We start from the raw sequence: 15,314 nt of genomic DNA on the forward strand, positions 1-15,314 counted from the left end.
CACTGGCCTCTGCCCTTAAAGCCTAAAGGGGAGTTGAGTGTGTTTCTTGATAACTGTACAACAGCCATCCATCCCCTGGCAGTGCCCTGTTCTTCAGAGTTTGGCATCTCACAGGCAAAGAAAAATAGTTGAATCGAAAGAAGCAGTCAAATGAATGGAAAAGGTTTACCATGCCCTAATGGCAGAAAAGCAAGTTCATAGAATATTATGTAAATAAATTTTGAAATGTTGCAAAGAGATTTAGAGGATCTGCAGAATTCCGGGAGAAGTTGCTGAAGTGGTATGGAGTTTAATCATTAAGAGATAATGAGGCTACAGTTGAGAAGTCTAAAGAAGGATTAGATATCTCACTGATGAATTAGGAGAAAAACAAAAGGCAGAGAGGACAGAGAGAGACAGAAACAGAGATTGATTTAGACAGATTTAGGCATGCATGCAGTCTGTTTTTCTAGAGAAAGATGCAACATCATGTTTATCCAAAGCCCAGGGAAATGGGTTAATCAGGATGGGGGCCTGGCTTTTCAATTTCCTGGAAACACAGCTTTAAGAAAGGAGAGGTCTTGGAGATCTTGGGGGCTGAGGGGAGGGCGATGACTGTATCTCCAAGAAACAGAGCGAGAAGAAATGTTACCTACTAATCACAAGAGTGATTTGTTACAATGCTGCCCCTCACTCTTTGGAGCTAAAAGAGTAAATTTTAAATTTGCTAAAAAAAAAAAAAAAAATCAACTTTTCTGGTCATTGTTCATTCATTCATTCACTGATGCATTAATTTATTTAATCAATAATCAAAATTTTAAAATCTATTATATGCAAGATCAAAGATATTCCAAAACTTTTCATTAGTTATTGGGTAATATAAAAAAATAGGAAGGAGGAAAGACAAAATTTTAGCGTGAGAGAAAGGGTCAGACACAAATGTAGGGAACTCAGAAAATTGAATCTGTTTTCAGACATACCTGAATGTGAAGTCAGGAGAAACAAATGAACTTCCCCAAGTGCACAGTTCCGATACAGGTAGATCTGACTTTTAATAAAACGATCAATTATAAAACTTGGCTATATATGTTTTGAGGCTTAACTAATATTTCCTCAAAAACACAATTCCATGAATGGTAGATCATTTCAATATTCTCTCTATAAATACCTCATTAATCCCCTATGTGTCAGGAAACAAAACTATTAGTGGTTCTGCAAGTATGCTGTGCATTTTCCTGTGATGTCGCCAGGGCTCTGGTTTAGAAATACTGCCGTAATTGGGTTACGGTGAAGTTACATTTAACTGTGGAAATTCAAGTAAACAACTCACGGGAAAAGGTTGCAGTGAGCCGAGATCGCGCCATTGCACTCCAGCCCGGGCACCAAGAAGGAAACGGGGGAAGAAAAAAGGTTAAAGAGTGGGGAAGAAAGAGAGAAAAATCTTGAACAGCTAACACTGAGCCCGTGTGACATTTTGCTCAAGGAGATTATGTCCAAGAGTGAGCATGAGATGGGGGCATGAGATTGTAGTACCCCCACTGGTCTCATCCCCAAATATCTATTGTTCATAGAATGAATGGCAGTACTTCTACTGTTAAAAGTGATTTCTCAGTTAAAGATTTAGGGGAAGTTTTTTGAGATGGGAGTGTGAAGGGAATTCTCCAGGGTATGGAAGTCAGAGTCATTGTCCCATCTCCTGGAGCTGCTTTAGTCTTTAAGATTTATCTTTTGGAACTATTGGTTTCTTCCGTAATATAATGGGTTTTCCAATGAAAACACCTCTCTACTTCTCCCTTAAAACTCCCACTTTGCTCCTTGATGACCCAACTTTCCTGATCCTTGTCTCTGGATTCTTAGTACAACTAGGATTCTGATGCAAATCTCTGGGTGGCCCTGCCGTGCTCTCCCCTGTCAGTGACAGCAGCCAGAGGTAGGGCTGTCCTCTTGTTTCTTTTAGGATTTTTTTTTAACCACATAGGTACAAATTGATATTATTTCAGCACTAGAGATTTGATATTATCACTACATCTACAAGATGACTGTGATAGTTATTTAAGGACTAGATAAAGTTTTTAACCCATAACAAGTACATCTTTTCTATGAGAAAATGCACTCTTCTTCAGGAAATTATCTTCTCTATTAAGTGGCAGAGTCCACTTGTAAAGAATTCTGTATGAAAATAGAATCCAGTTTAATCACTGAATTATTTTGCTCATAATAGCAGAAAAAATCTAGGAACTACAAGCAAAAGTATACCCCCCGTAAATAATACTGAGAGGTCTTTACTTTGGATAAAGTAAAAAGCTTTGGCTTCTGATGGAAGAAAAACATTACATACTACTAGCTCTGATACATGCTTTGTCATTAGTACATACCGCATTTAGGGATCATTGGCTTGCATGAAACAGGAAACCCTGGGAGAAAAGAGGCCCACATATTTCTTTATGTGAACTACTATCTTTATTTGAATTTAAGTTAGGCCAGGCATGGTGACTCACCTGTAATCCCAGCACTTTGGGAGGTTGAGGAAGGCGGATCACCTGATGTCAGGAGTTCAAGACCAGCCTGGCCAACATGGCAAAGCCCCATCTCTACTTAAAAAAAAAAAAAAAAAATTAGCTGGGCATAGTGGCTCACGCCAGTAATCCCAGCTACTCAGGAACCTGAGGCATGAGAATTGCTTGAACCCACGTGGAGGTTGCAGTTAGCCGAGATCTTGCCACAGCACTCCTGCTTAGGCAACAGAGTGAGACTCCATAACAACAACAACAGCAACAAAAGAATTTAAGTTGCCATCTACTATAGCATCATTATTTTATGTATTACTGAAGAAAAATAATGCAGTCCAATTCTGACACTGTGCTTTCTTATGTAGAAATTTTATTTTAAGTATATGTAGACATAGAGTCCTAATATACATCATGCTCCTCAATTCCATAACTTTCTGAATATACAATATCTTTTGTTTTAAGCCTCAGTCATTGTGTATTCTTTTCAAGGACATTTTAAATGGCAGCTAAGCTTACCACATTTAGTACCAAAGATGTGTGTAATACAAAGTCAAAGTGATGACACTATGAATGGCTATGACCAAATTGCCCACATCAAGCAATAACAACCTACCCCACAAGTAACTTCTGGCCTGCTGCTTGGCTGATGTGGATTGAAATACTCCATCAACTCTAAGGATTATCAGATTTCATCAATTGGTACTATGTAAACATAATGTGCATCGTGGGATTTTTGAAATATACTCATATAATAGAACAAGCTCTCTGCTTTGATTGTGGTGAGCATCTTAAACTTAAAGGTATCTTTGCTCCAGTCAAATAATGGACAAATACGTGGGACAAGAATTAATGCTGAAGAAATTGATTCCAGCATTTAGAAATGTGTCACCATGACAGAAAAATCATTACCTCCAAGGGATTTGCTGCTTGTACCTGGTAACAGATACCAAGCTTGCCCTTATAGAAAGAATACGGTGATGTGGTGAAATCTCGAGAACTGAGAGGGCAAGCTGTTCCTGGTAACATTGGTGGCTAACACTTGCTTAGGCAGGGTTTGTCACGCATGATTTCTATTAGACTTCATGGCAATCTTTTGAGTTAAGAGCCTTGTTAGCATATCTTATTGATGAGGAGCTGAGACACAGAAAGGAAAAATAACTTGCCTGATATTCCAAAGCTAGTAAATAGAAACGCAGAATTCGAAAGTAAGCAATCTGATAGCAAAGCTCAAGAGTATTTTCTACTCTTCTGTACTGTCTCCAGGCAAGTTAGCTTGGGCCAGTAGCCATTCTCTTTATGTGCCAGGTGTTCATAAATTAGGCATTTGTGAGTTGGGAAGTGGCTCTGCAACTTTGGCTTTCTATCAGAAACCATCACAACTCTCTACTGGCTTTGCTGTGGAATCAATCAATGCAGGTGCACTTGGTATTAGAATGAGAGTGAATTCAAAGCACTCATTTGTTTTTCTTTATATGTTTTTCTTAGGAATTTTTTGTTTATGGCCTTTTAAAATTATTTTTTAATTATAAAATTAATAGAGCTTATTGCTTTTTATTATTATTATTTTTTTGAGACGAGGTCTTGCTCTGTCGCTTAAGCTGGAGTGCAGTGGCATGATCTCAGCTCACTGCAACCTCTGCCTCCTGGGTTCAAGAAATTCTCCTGCCTCAGCCTCCTGAGTAGCTGGAAATACAGGTGTGCACGACCACATCCAGCTAATATTTGTATTTTTAATAGAGACGGGGTTTCAGCATGTTGGCCAGGCTGGTCTCATTGCTAAAATTTTACACAATATAGAAGCATGCAATATAAACACGAGAGATATTCCTTCTCCCCTTCTTTACTATTCCAAGGGTAACTCAATGTTAACACTTTTCTATTTATCTTCTATGATGACTTTTATATTCAAATACATATACATTTTAAGTTTTATTAAAATTATATCAAACTATTTATATTTTTGTGAAACTTGCCTTTCTACTCACCAATATAATATCAAAAGAGAAACTCAGTTGGATCCATTTCAGGTAATAATGGAAATTATTGGTTCATGTATTCCAAGCAAAGATTGAATGACTGAGTGATAAGAAAAGAAGGATGGAGCTGGGCCTTATATCTCCTGGATCCAATACCTTGAACGCTCCTCTCTAGTCTCAGATTCTCACAGACTGTCAGTTTGATTGGTCTCTTTTATTGCAAAGTAGATTACAAGATGAACAATATGGCTACCAACAATTCCCAAGTAGGGCACTGGAGGAAAGCCAGTCATTCTTTCGCAGTTACACTTCAAGAAATCCGAGGTATGACTCAGATTGATTCAACATGTGTTAGGCATTCATCTCTGTGTCAAGCAAGTATATGTAGGAGACTGGAATATCATGACTGGCACACCTTTATTCAGGTACCCTATCCCGGAACATTAAATAGCAGCCTAAGGAACAGTATCATAGCAAATATCCTAGCTTCCACTCAGCATCCACAAATCTGCTCTGCTTAAAGGTTTCTTCTTGGTGTTCATGTATCTGGCTACACCAGGGCATTAAATAATCCTTACAAGACAATAAAGTGTATTGATTACCTTCTGTTTTGTATTTCTTCCTTATATTAATTATCCTGAATGATTCTTCCTCATCTCTGAATCCTGCCTCCAAGGATAACAGCAATAAAAAAGTTAAATAAATTGCTAATTTATATAATGACCTGTTTATGTATTAAATTTAGAGTTAAGTAAATGGCATCAAGAAGGATGAGTACCTAGGCTTCCCTTCTCCTCATTTCTCGTGGTTTCAATGTATGTGCATTAATTTGCTGCTCAAGTTCCAAGTTGTCCAGAAACATTGACATGTACAGAGATTTGTTTTTATCTGCAAGTAGCTCTTGTTCAGCTCTTTATAGTCAAAGAAATAAAACTAATATGCTTTATTCTCTGTAATTTATTTACATGCTTAACATGTTTTAAAATTCCTTATGTTTCAGATCTTGTTTTAGATATGGAAATGTAGGAATACAGTAGTTTGTGGTTATTTATTTGTGGTTTTGCTTTCCACAGTTTCAGTTAACTGTTCCTCCGTGGTCTGAAATACTAAAAGAAAAATTCCATAAATAAAAAATAGTTTTAAATTGTGTGCCTCTCTGAGTAGCCTGATGAAATCTCATGCCCTGCCACTTCTTTTCACAAGGGAGGTGAAGTGTGAATCATCTCTTTGTCAAGCGTATCCATGCTGTATACACACTATCTGTTCCTTAGTCAGTTAGTCCCCCTGTCTGTTATTAGATAGATCACAAGAAGAAAAGGGGCAAGTGAGGTACAGTAAGATATTCTGAGAGAATGAGAGCGAAAAACCAAATTCACACAATTTCATTACAGTATACATTTAAAATTTGCCTATTTTATTATTAGTTTTTTAAATCTCTTAGTATGCTTAATTTACAAATCAAAGTTTGTTGTAGGAATGTGTGTACACCTACAATATAAGAATAAAGTTAGTACATAGAGTTCAGTACTGTCTACAATTACAGGCATCCACTGAGGTTCTTGGAATGTATGTTCCACTGATAAGCGGGGACTACTGTTCATATAAAAATGAGCCATTTGTCCTAGGAGCTCCTAAGCTAGTTGAAGAGACCAAGATGCAAACAAGTTAACAGGGCATGATGATGTTACAGCAGAGGCATATGCAAAGCTTGGTGGGGCCACAAAACAGATAATGTTCCTCCAGGTTTGAGGGAAGTCTTCTAGTATGTTTTTCTAATAGTAAAAATATGTTATTTGTGGTCAGAGAATGTTTTTCCTTGAGGTCTTTTAATGCTGTTAAGAAAAATTAGCTAATGTGACCCTCCAGGATCTGGCTCTCCACTTCAATTCCCATGCTCTGCTTCCTACACTCTAGCTATATTAGTCTTCACTCAGTGCACTAATAATTCACTGCTTTTACACTGCATGTTGGCATTGCCTGAAAAGCTTCTTCTGTGCCTTACATTCTTTACTTAATATCTCCACCTCTATATCTATCTATCTATCTATCTATCTATCTATCTATCTACCTATCTATCTATTTAATAGTTACATTAGTACTTAGAAGTTCTTCCTCAAGAACTTCAGTCTACACAAATAAGTCAATTCACCTTTTTTTGGTAACATCTATCATGTAATTAGATGAATTATTTGTCCAAAAAAGTCTCTTTATCACCAAGTCACCAAGTCAAAAGCTCTTTGATAGGAAGACAATGATATTTCACTTACCACAGTATAACCTCTGTCAATTACGATGTCTAAGACATAGTCAAAACTCAAAATACAGTAAAAGTTAAAAAATTATGAATAAATGAGCTTGGTAATATGAGGCAGATGAAATAGGAAAATATTTTGGGGGGAATAGAGGATATCATATTCAATGTCTTGAATAAACAAAAATTATTCCATGTTCAAGAGATTGTATGTAATTTGGCATGTCTTAAATTTAGAGTGTCAAAGTAGAACCAAGGGAAGATATGGCTAGGGAGGGGTTTATCATCAAGATTCTTGAATGACAAACCAAAGAGCTTGCAATATTTTTTCTGTTGACAGAGGATAACTACTGAAGGATTTTAAAGAGAAGTGGTATAAACTTATTTGGGCTTACAAAATAACACCATTACCAAAACATAAATAAATTTCAGGAAATAGAAGACATTTGAAGCCTAGTAAAATGACCTGTGTAGTTGAGGCAGACTCTAAGTACTTGAATATTCATGTAGATAGGAGGAATGTATATAATGTTAAGAAATGGTAAGACTCTCTATTTTCTGATTTGAATGCCTTACAGCCTGATTACTTTAAAAATAGAGTAGAGATTATCACTCTAAAGTTAAGTATATGGGTCATTTCTCCACTATATGAAAGAATGTATTATTGTATCTTTAATTTGCATGAGAAACTTGGAGCCACAAGACTTTATATTAAAATATACTTGTGGAATTGACTTCTCAGGACAGTATCAGGATTTCTGCTGACCCATTCCCCAGAAAAAACTAGCAGAATTTTTTTTTAAAATAGCAATGTAAAGCCTTTAGACATGGTGCAAGAACAAACAGCAAATGAAGAATCATATATTAAAGAAAAACATTTTTAAGTTTAATAAGAAAAGTAAAAATCCGTAGTAATTGAAACAAGACTCTTTCCTTCCTCCCAGCTCAATGAGATGGAGATTACATTCTAGGAACTTTAGCCAAGAACACAGAATACTCTCTGTCCCAAGCTCCCAATCAGACTTTCTTCTTATGAGGAGCAGAATGTCAGTATTTTTCATCCTTCTCTCAGTTATCTGTTTCTGAGGCTAAATCTGAGTGAGTGCAGTTAAGAAGTGGGGGCTCCTATGTTTATTGTGGCACTATTCACAATAGCAAAGGCTTGGAATCAACCCCAATGTCTATCAGTGACAGACTGGATTAAGAAAATGTGGCACATATACACCATGGAATACTATGCAGCCATAAAAAAGGATGAGTTTGTCTCCTTTGGAGGGACATGGATGCAGCTGGAAACCATCATTCTCAGCAAACTATCGCAAGAACAGAAAACCAAACACCGCATGTTCTCACTCATAGGTGGGAACTGAACAATGAGATCACTTGGACTCGGGAAGGGGAACATCACACACCGGGGCCTATCATGGGGAGGGGGTAGGGGGGAGGGATTACATTGGGAATTATACCTGATGTAAATGACGAGTTGATGGGTGCTGACGAGTTACTGGGTGCAGCACACCAACATGGCACAACTACATATATGTAACAAACCTGCACGTTATGCACATGTACCCCAGAACTTAAAGTATAATAACAATAATAAAAAAAGAAGTGGGGGCTCCCTTCTTCCACCAGCTTTTTGCCTTGTGAAATGGAGTCTGCATCTTGAATGCAGGATGCTGAGATATAGGAGCCCTGATCACTCTTGATATAGTATGTGAGGTGATGGTTCCATGCTATCAGAGGCAAGTCAAGAAGACCTCAGGCAGCTGCGACCCCATTCCTGCCCAAACTCTCAGGTTCTAGAGTAGGGGCATCAGAGAAAAGTTGGCCATTGTCCCTACACTAACTTTAGAGTTTTGGCCAGAAACTTTGATATGGAGTTGGGGAGAGAATAGGACCTTAAAACAGAAAGCTCCTAATCTCTTTCTCAATAACTGACTTCATTTGCAATAGAGTGTCGAAAAGGGCCCTCTCCAAGAGAAGTTCGTCGGTGAAAAGACAATATTCCTTTATTCACCACAGTATATCCCATAGAGGCTGTAGAAAAAGGCAACTGAGGTGAGAGTCAAGATACAGGCTAAACTGTGGACTGGCTAGTTTTAAAGAGAATACTGGAGAATAATATGACTGGGAAGAATCTTTCTGAGGTCAGAAAAAATACCAACCGTTGACCTCAGAACATACTCCTTCAAAGGGACCTTAATTTGATGGGATTAGTTTGCAGAGGGATTTATGTTCCAGAGCAGTTTTGAAAACAACAGTAGGAATGATTTGACAATTGGTTGGACTTTAACAATCAGGTGTGGTCGGGGAAAAAGAGGAATAGAGCCTTACCAAAATTTCAGGGTAAACGTGAATATATCTGAAGATACGCTTCCTTGAGGAGCAATGCAGAGAGCTTAGTACTATAGGAGGGAGGAAACCCGACCCACAAAGCAGGAAAGAAGCAGGTAACAAATTGCCTGCAAGAGCTACCAGATGTTGATATTATCAGCAAAAGACTAAACATGTTCACAGGTCTAAGGAAAACCATGATTGAAAAAGTAAAGTGACATCTGGTGGCAATGTTCCACCAAATAGAAAATGTCAATAAAGAGAAACTATAAAAAAAAAATACTGAAATGGAAATTCAGAAGTTGGAAAGGACAGTAGCTGAAATAATAATCTCCTTTGAGGGGCTCAGATTTTAACTAGTAGAAGAAATAAGCAAGCATAAATGTATATGATACAGATTATGTAAGCAGAATAACAGAGACAAAAAAAAAAATTGAAGAAAAATGAAGAGTGCCTTAGAGAAATGTGGGAGACCACTAAGCACACCAGCATACACATGACAGGCCCTCTAGAAGGAAAGGAGAGAAAGGAGTAACACATATTTTTTTAAAATGATGAAAAACTCACCAAATTTATTAAAAAATAACCTACACATCCAGGAAGCTCAAAAAACTACAAGAAGAATAAATGCAAATAAATTCATTAACAGACACATCATAGTAAATGTTAAAAGTCAAACATAAGGAGAGAATCATTGAAAGAAACAAGATAAAAATATTCATTACATATGAGAGAATAACAATAATATTTATAGCTAATTTATTAGCAAAAGTAATAGAGGCAAGAGGTTATGGGGTAACATATTGAAAATGCTCACAGAAAACCTTGTCAGCCAAGAGAAGTCTTGTCCAGCAAAGTTTTCTTTAAAAATTGAAGGAAAAAAAAACTTTCCCAGACAAATACAGAGAATTTGCAGCTAGCACCAGTGAAGGTGATTACATAATTACAAAGGACAATATAAATGCACACATTTTCTCCATTCTTCTAACTTATTTAAAAAGTAATAAAATAATATGTATATAATGTATATTTGGAAATATAATACTGTAGAAATGTAATGTGTATGTAATATATTTGCCAAAAATAGCACAGAGTGATGTGGGAGCAAAGCTGTAATGCGATAAATAAATAAGTACAGATGGCAAAGGAAAATTATAGCAATGTATATTTGGGTTTGTAACAGTGAATAGAATATGTATAATAATAATAATACCACTGAAAGAGCAGAGGTAAAGAATAATAAAATAAAGGAGTAATGCTTCCATACATTACTGAAATTAAGCTAGTATAAACCTGAAGCTGATTCTGATAGGTTAAGCTGTATATATTAAATCCTAGGCCAACAACTAAAAATTAACTCAACATATATGCTGAATAATTATTAAAGAAATCAATAGGTTTCATTAGAAGATATTTATTTAATGTAAAAAGAGCAGTAGAAGAGGAATAAAGGAACAAAAAAGACAGAAAACAAAAAGCAAAATGGCACTTGTAAATCCCATTTACCAATAAAGGCAGAGATTGTCAGAATGGATTAAAAAATATGATCTCACTGTATTCTGTTCATCAGAGACACGTTTTATATTCAAAGGTACAAATAGATTGAAAGGAAAATAATAGAAAAAGATACATCATGCAAAAATCAGTCACAAGAAAACTATAGTAGCTGCACTGATAATCAGAGAAAATAGACTTTAAAAAGTTTTAAAGTTATTGGAGATTAAAGATACATTTTATAATGATAAAATGTTCAATTCAGCTGGGCGCGGTGGCTCACACCTGTAATCCCAGCACTTTTGGGAGACTGAGGCGGGTGGATCACCTGATGTCTGGAGTTCCAGACCAGCTTGACCAACACGGAGAAACCCTACCTCTGCTAAAAATACAAAATTAGCCGGGCGTGGTGGAGCATGCCTGTAATCCCAGCTACTTGGAGGCAAGAATCGCTTGAACCCGGGAGGCAGAGGTTGCAGTGACCTGAGATCTGGCCATTGCACTCCAGCCTGGGTAACAAGAGCGAAACTCTGTCTTTAAAAAAAAAAAAAAAAAGTTCAATTCATCTCACGCCTGTAATATCAGCACTTTGGGAGGTTGAGGCGGGCAGATCACAAGGTCAAGAGAATGAGACCTTCCTGGCCAACATGGTGAAACCCAGTCTCTACTAAAAATACGAAAATTAGCTGGGCCTGTTAGTGGGCGCCTGTAGTCCCAGCTATCTGGGAGGCTGAGGCAGGAGAATCTCTTGAAACCAGGAAGCGGAGGTTGCAGTGAGCGGAGATCACGCCACTGCACTCCAGCCTGGACAGAGACTCTGTTAAAAAAAAAAAAAAAAAAAAAAAAGGAATAGGTAACAGTTATAACCACATATGCACCTAATCACAGTTTAACAAAATATATGAAGGAAAACTGACAGAAACGAAAAGACAAATAAAATTCAAGAATAATAATTGGAGCCTTCAAAAGTCCACCATTAATAATTGGTGGAACAAGTAAACAGATGTTTAATGTAGAAATAGAAGGTTAGCACAACCCTGTAAACCAACTAGACCTTACGGATATCTACAGAAACTTTTATTAAATAACAGCAGGATATACATTTTTCTTAAATGCACATGGAATATTAAGTAAGCCTCAATAAGCTGGAAATGATAGAAAAAATACAGTGTATTCTCGAACTACAATTAAACAGCACTAGAAATTGATAACATGAAAACATTTGGGAAATCCACAGATTTTTAAATTAAATAACACACTTCTAAATAGTCAATGAGCCAAAGAAGAAATAAAAGGCAAATCAGAACTACTTTGAGATTGATAAAAATGAGGAGCGACCATACCAAAAATTATAGGATGCAGATAAAGCAGTAGAGGAAAATGTAGAGCTTTATAACAGCAGAAAAAAGAAAATACAAAACTTAAAGCCAGCAGAAAATAAGAAATAATAAATTTAGAGTGAAAATAAATCAAATAGAGAATACAAAAATAGAGAAAATCAATAGAACTGAAAGCTGTTATTTGAAAAGCTCAACAAAATTGACAAAAATAAAAAAGAGAAAAGATTCAAATTATTAGAATACAAAATGAAATGTGTCATTACTACTGATCTTACAAAAATAAAAAGATTCATAAGCTAAAACTATGAACAATTGTATGTCAATAAATTAGATGGTAGAGAAAATTGACAAAATCCTAAAAAGACCTAAACTATCATAACTGACTAAAAAAGAAAAAAAACTGAAAAAACTTTAACAAATGAAGAGATTACATTAGTAATCCAAAACACATACACACACACATCCCCCCAACACACACACAACACACGCAAAGAACAGCCTGCATAGATGGCTTCACTATTGAATTTTACCAAACCTTTAAACAATTAATGCCAATCTTCATAAACTCTTCTAAAAACATAGAATAGAAGAAAACACATTTCAATTGGTTGAAACTTTCTACCTTTCAACCATGTTAAGAGTCCAGTATTTCACTGTTACCAAAACCAGAGAGAAATATTACAAGAATAAAATATCGCACAATAAAGTGTCTTTTATAAAAGACATTTTGTTGTAAAAGACATTTTATTGTAAATAAATCATAAAAAAAACCCTGCAATTATCTCTATTCACAGATGACATGATCTTGTATACAGAAAACCCTTGAGGATCTGCTACAAAACTGTTAGGGCTAACCAAAAAGTTCATCAAGTTTGTAAGATAACGAGAACAATGTACAAAAATTTATTGTATTTATATACACTTGCAATGAACAATCTAAATTGAAATTAAGAAAACAAGCCCATTTACAATAACATTTGAAAGAATAATAATACATGGAATTAAATGTAATAAAAGAAGTACAAACCTGTTTTGAACACTACAACACAGTTGTAAGACCAATTAAATAAGACCTAAATAAACAGAAAATTATCCCATGTTCATGGATCAGATTTAATATTATTAAGATGGCATACCCCCAAACTTCTTACAAAGAAAAGGCAAGTAAAATAGTGTGATACTGACACAGAAACAAACATATAGTTTAATAAAATAAAATGGAGAGTCTAGAAATAAACTCATGTTTCTATGATCAACTGATCTTTTTGTCAATGCAGGGTGGGGTGGGAAATTTTTTCCACAAAGGACACTAGGGCAACTGCATGGCCATATGCAAAAGAATGAAGTTGGATCCTTACCTCACATCCTTGATAAATATTAGCCTAAAATGCAACAAGAATCTATATGTGTCAGTGAAAACTATTTAATGTGCAGAAGAAAACATAGGGATAAACATTCATGACTTTGTATTTGGCAAATATTCTTACATATGACACTAAATCACACGCAAAAAATGTTTAATTAGACTTTAGCAAAATTAAACTCATTTGGGTTTCAAAGGACACTATGAAAAAGTGAAAACACAAACCACAGAATGGGAAAAAGTATTTACAAATTATTTACAAATTTATAAAAGTATTACAAATCATCAAGAAACTTGTATTCAGAATATGTAAAGTACACTTACAATTGAATAATACGAAGACAGATAACCCAATTGTAAGTGAGCAAAGGATCTGAATAGACATTGATTTCAAGAAAGAGATAAAAATGGCCAACAAGTACATGAAAAGATGTTTGACATCATTTGTCATCAGAGAAATACAAATCAAAGCATGATGAGCTATCACTTCACCTTCACGAGGATCAATAAGCCAGACAATAACAAACACTGATGAAAATATGGAGAAATAAGAACTCTCTTCATGCGATATGACTCAGTAATTCTGTTCCTAAGCATACATCAGAGAGAAATCAAAACATGCTCAAGCAGAAATTGTACTAGAATGTTTACAGCAGTGTTATTTATAATATCAAAAAGGTGGAAACAACTCAAATGGCCACCAATAATGGATGGATTAATAAAATATGGGGTCTAGTAATAAAGTATTTGCCTTGGCTGATGTCCAAAAATGTTTTTCCTAGATTTTCTTCTATATTTTTGGTAGTTTCAAGTTTTAGATTTAAGTCTTCAACCCACGTTGAGCTAATTATTGAATATGGTGAGAGACAGGATAAAGTTTCACTCTTCTGCATATGACTATCAAATTTTCCCAGCAGCATTTATTGAATAGGGTGTCCTTACTCTAGTGTACATTTTCACCTGCTTGTCAAAGATCAGCTGGTTGTAGGTATTTGGCTTTATTTCTAGGTTCTCTATTTTGTTCCATTGGTCGATGTTTCTGTTTGTATTAGTACCACGCTGATTTGGTTACTATAGCCTTGTAGTATAATTTGAAGTAGGATAATGAACGTCTCCAGATTTGTTCTTTTTGCTTAGGATTGCTTTGGCCATTTGGTTTCTTTTTTGGTTCCATATAAATTTCAGGGCTTTTTTCTAATTATGTGAAAAATGATGTTGCTATTTTTATAGAAGTTGCATTGTATCTATAGATTACTTTGAGAAGTATGGTCATTTTCCTGATATTGATTGTTCCAATTCATGAACATGGGATGTTTTAAATTTGTTCATGACATCTATGATTTCCTTCAACAGTGTTTTTTTTTTTTTTTAATTTTGAATTTTTAGCTTTAGTGAGTACATAGTAGGTGTATATATCTATAAGGTATGTAAAATGTTTTGATAAAGGCATGCAATGTGAAATAATCACATCATGGAAAATGGGGGATTAATCTCAAGTGCTTATCTTTTGTGTTGCAACAATCCAATTGTACTCTTTTAGTTATTTAAAAGTTATTATTATAATAAATAATAACTTAATTGTACATTTTTAAATAAATAAAGATGAATGATTGTTGTGCTAAAATAGTAGGTCTTATTCTTCTTTCTTAGTATTTTTAGTGTAGCCTCTAACCATCTGCATCTACGCTTAAACCCCCAACTACCCTTCACAACCTCTGGTTACCATCCTTCCATTTCCTATGTCCAAGAGTTTAACTGTATTCATTTTTAGATCCCACAGATAAGTGAGAACATGCAATGTTTGTTCTTCTGCACCTGGCTTATTTCACTTAACATAATGATCTCCAGTTCTATCCATGTTGTTGTAGATGACTGGATTTCATTCATTTTTTATGGCTGAATGGTACTCCACTGTGTATGAGTACCACATTTTCTTTATCCATTCATATATTGATCGACACTTACATTGTTTTCAAATGTTGGCTATTGTAAACAGTGCTGCAACAAACATAGAAGTGCAGATATTTCTTTGATATACCGACTTCCTTTCTTTTGGGTAAATAC

Source organism: Rhinopithecus roxellana, chromosome 11 (assembly GCF_007565055.1).
Source record: "Rhinopithecus roxellana isolate Shanxi Qingling chromosome 11, ASM756505v1, whole genome shotgun sequence".
NCBI classification, from domain to species: domain Eukaryota; kingdom Metazoa; phylum Chordata; class Mammalia; order Primates; family Cercopithecidae; genus Rhinopithecus; species Rhinopithecus roxellana.